Genomic DNA, 4,776 nt, shown 5'->3' with positions numbered 1-4,776 from the left:
CCGGAAGTTATGATAAGATTGCATACAGAATGGGAAGTGAAACCTCATATGTAAAGGATAATGTGATTTATGATGTGTCAATAAGGGCAGAGATTGTGTGTGTGTTATGATGGGTTTGGGGGGAGGATATTTCAGATTCTGGCATCCCTCCATGAGTGCCGATGTTTCATTTCATTAGTAAGACTTTTTAGATAAATAATATGCCTGCAATTTGTTTGATTTGTCTCATTCAACGGAACCATGACATCATGCCAGAATCTGCTTTCTTTCAAAGGGGGGTCCTGAACCCCTGCCACTGTCTTCGGTAAGAGAGGTAACCTGTCAAAGATTCAGGGAAGAATCCTCAAGATGGAAAAGAAAGGCCTGATTGCTGGCGAAAGTTCTGAAGAGGAAATAATAGTTTTCTGTGGGAAGATGAATTTGGGCCAATCTCCAAACCTCAGCAGATAACTGAGCTTATGTCATCATCAAGTTGGAACCACTCCAGTAGAGAATGCAGAGGCCAGACTGTGCAACCAGCGGCCCCAGAAGCAGAATGGGGAGGAGATGTCATACCATCAGCCACTGAGAATCTGGGTGAGTGGAAAATCCTGTCTCCAGATCAGACTGCCTGTCAGACCCAGGAGTCCCCTGCCAAGCCCTCCAGGCCCATAGAGACAGAGGACCCCAGCCTGGGCCCTCTGCAGCAATGGGAGGTTGGGAAGACCCACAAGTGAAAGGCCAACAACCTCTGAGCTTGACCCAGCTAATAGAAGCCTTGCAAGAGCTGGTGGTGGTGCAGAAGCCTGGAAATCAGGAGCTGGTGGGAGGACAACAGCAAGGGTGGCAGCAGCAGGACCCAAACGTGCAAACCCTGAACATACAGCAACCTTTGATGGGGACCCAGAAAAACTGATTTTCTTCCTCAACCACATACGCTCTCATTTGAATAGCTGGGCCCATCTCTACCCAAACCCAGGTGCTATAGTCGATGTGATTGCGTCTAGCCTAGAAGGAGAAGCATCCAAATGGTTGAACAATTTATATAACGAGCAAGCCCCTGACTTGGAGGACCCCCTCCTTTTCCTCCTAGGGCTGAGGGAAAGATTTGAGGACCCATCCATCACCCTTAAAGCGGAAGAGCAAACTCACAAGATAAAACAAGCTGGCCGGCCTGCCCTGGAGTACGTGCGGGAGTTTTGAAAGCTGGCTGGTCAGATAGATGGCCTGAGCAATCCATAATTCATCTTTTTACAAAAGGGTTAGATGACTACCTTTCTCTAGCATGTACCTACCGAGCTGTGCCTGACCAACTGCATGAATAGTACCAGGCAGTGGTGAAATTAGATGTTCAGCTTGCCTGCTATAAGAAGCCTCTCCTACCTGACCCCGAGCCAAGGTCAGAACAACCTGAATGGCACTCACCCCCACAAAGATCTCCAAATACTGTGATGGCTGAAAGACCCAAGCCACCTGTAGACCTGGCAATTGTTTCCTATGCAGACAGCAGGGACATCGAGCAGTGAAATGCCCAGTTCCCTTCCCCCAACAGCAGAACAGACCAGGACCAGCAGTGAGAAAGAAACCTGCAGAGTGGCTAAAGGGAGAGAAATCCAACCGGATGACACAGGAACCTGTTGTCCAGATCACATCCCCCACATGGGAGGACGCTGGAACTCAGACTGCATCCACCCCAGTTCTACCCTCTTTTGACAGCAACGATGAAGGGGAGAATGACCCGATGGTGAGTCGACACATCCTACGCTTTTTATTGCCTGCTAAACTCATAATCTCTAAGTCAGGGGCACAAGTAGATCTGAAAGTGCTAGTTGATACTGGCTGCTCCTGATGCATCATTAGCCTGTCATGTGCCTTGAGACTGGGGATATGGGCCAAGTCGCTCTCCAAACCTGTGAGGTTCAAGCAAGCCAATGGCTCCCTAATGGGAGGGACTTTAGTCACACAATTAATGGAGCCCTTACACCTGGAAATAGGCAAGCACTGGGAGTTTATTTGGTTCCTGGGAGCTGCTAACTTTTTTTTATTAAAGAGTTTTACAAATACATTTTAAACATAAAAACCCATCCCTCCCTCTCCCTCCCCCCCAACTTCCCAGAGCAAATACAGGGTATTAACCCTAACAATCTTAAACTATAATATGCTAACTAGCTATAATAACACTTTAAGTCCTATCGCACTTTAACTCTCCTTAAAAATAACTAAATAATAACAAATCTTATAAATCTATTACTTATTCAAATGCTGGGAGCTGCTAACTTGTGTTTGTTTACATTACAGGATCTGTTCTTTTGTAAGGGGGGGCCAGATGTCAATGCTGCAAACATAACATTAAAGAAAAAACGTTTTGCTATTTCAATCTGGTCAGAACTTGAGTTGGCTGCAAGAAGTCATAATTCAGTATTATTTTGGCACTCTGTAGCAGGTATCCTGAAGGAACGGAGATTTGCATTTGACATACCAATCTCTGCTGCGGACTGGGAGAATTATTATCAGTGCTTGTTTGCCCCCACCGAACCGGTAAAGAAACTATTTTTAAACAGTGATTTGGTAAATCCTAGAATTCTCCCCCCTTGGCCACCAGTCTCAGAAAAGGAGATACAGTCCATCATTAAAAGCTTAAAAAGCAATAAAGCCCCAGGTGAGGATTTTTTACCAGCAGAATTATTTAAGAAATTTCCCAATTGGTGGGACCTTGTATTAGCAGGTCTTTTTACACACATAAATAACACCTGCCATATACCAGATGGGTGGAAGATGGCAATAGTTGTCCCCATATATAAAAAAGGGAATAAAAAGGATCCTAGTAATTATAGGCCCATCAGCCTGATTGACATTGTTGCAAAAATATATGCTAGGTACCTTTTGAACAGAATTGAAATCTGGGTAGAGGAAAACAACATCCTCACAGAAGAACAAGCAGGTTTTAGACAGAACAGATCTACTATTGATATCTGCTTTGTTTTGAACCATCTAATTGCCAAATATGCCTATAAGAGGAGACCCGTTTGCTGATTTTATAGACTTTACAGCAGCATTTGATATGGTAAATAGAGACATACTATGGAGTAAATTGACATCTCTTAAAATAGAACCCAGACTCCTGGCTTTGATTAAAGCCCTTTACACAAGTACCTGTTTGAGGGTGTGGTATGGGGTTAATGGGGCCCTGACTAACAGGATTCACACAAATAAAGGGATAAGGCAAGGGTGTATCCTGGCCCCATTATTATTTAATTTATACATCAATGACTTGCCAGGGTTAATGAAGGATACCCTGGTACACATGCCGATGATCCTAAATACTTACTGTAACAGCTTGCGTTATGTGTTCTGTACCAGCCTGCTACCGGCCCTGCAGAAAAGGCAGGGACAACCCCTTTTATAAGAAGGCAAGAGGCTGGAATTAAGCCTGCCAAATTTATTGATACAAAAACAAACGGAACAAGACACGAACCAAGAAACAGGAGCTTTTCAAGCAGTTGCCTTCAGCAAACCAGCCCTCCCACGCATTCCCCTTTTATACAGTTCAGGTCGTGGTTTCTCTCTGCCTCCTTCCAAGGTGCCCCATTGCCTTCCTCTGTTTACTCCTGATTGACTGCCTCCTGCGTCGGGCGTCCTTGAACAGGGCCAGCTGTGGGTCATCTTCATCCACGCTGTCAGGCTCACACAGCTGGGTCTCCGTCGTGACCAGGTGGGAGGGGCCTGGCTGAGGGCTCTCATCAGCAAGCTCTTGAACACCCCCCTCCTCCTCCTCTGAGTCATCTGACCCAACTGCCGAACCCACAGGCTGACCCTGAATCACAACATTATGCTGATGATATGATTTTATTATCATACTTACAAGTAGGATTACATAGGCTATTAAGAAGATTCAGCTCTTATTGCCAGGATAACTCCCTAATTATTAGCAAATCCAAATCGAAAATAATGGTGTTTGGAAGAAACCATCAGAGACATAAGTGGCAATTAGATGGTGAACCAATTGAGCAGGTTAATACCTTTGTATATTTGGGAGTAACTTTTTCCAAGACTGGATCTTGGGCCTGCCATCATCAACGAAGTACATTTAGAGCAAAAGCCCGTTTGAATTTATTGCTCAAACTAAAGAACCATAGTTACCCAGGGTCCCTAGCTCCACTACTCAAAGTTTATAAGGCTAAGGTTACGACAATGCTCTTGTATGGAGCAGAAATTTGGGGTCTTTATTCAACCACAGCTTTAGAACAAACACAGTCCCAGCATTTGAGATGTATTTTGTGTGTAGATCCAAGAACACCTGCTGCAGCAGTTAGAGCTGAATTGGGAATTCATACAATTCAGGCATTATCTAAAATTAGAGCTTATAACTAGTTAATGAAATGGAGACTGATAGACTCCCCAAATTATGCCTACTAGAGCAAATAAAACTACAATCACAAATCTCCTGGATCACCAAACTAACAAATTTTGTAAGAAGCTGTGGCCTTCCTGTTTCTTGCGTAACAGGAGAACAATCTAAAAAACGAGTTACCCAAAGAATTAAGGATATAGAAGCACAAACTGATATAGCTATCCTTAGTAAGGTGGGAAACTTGAAATGGCTGAGTAAATAGAAATGTACTTTTCAAGTGGACAGTTATTTAAAGTTACAACTCCCAAAACATCTTAGGGAGATATTTACGAGAGCGAGATTTGAACAGCTTGACACAATGGTCAGATATGGGAGATTTCATGCTATACCATACAATGAGCGTCTTTGCATTTGTGGAGCGGCAGAGGTAGAGGACCTGACTCACA

The sequence above is a fragment of the Vipera ursinii genome, assembly GCF_947247035.1.
Source record: "Vipera ursinii genome assembly, chromosome: 7".
Lineage (NCBI taxonomy): Eukaryota > Metazoa > Chordata > Lepidosauria > Squamata > Viperidae > Vipera > Vipera ursinii.
This window is presented reverse-complemented; position numbering follows the sequence as displayed.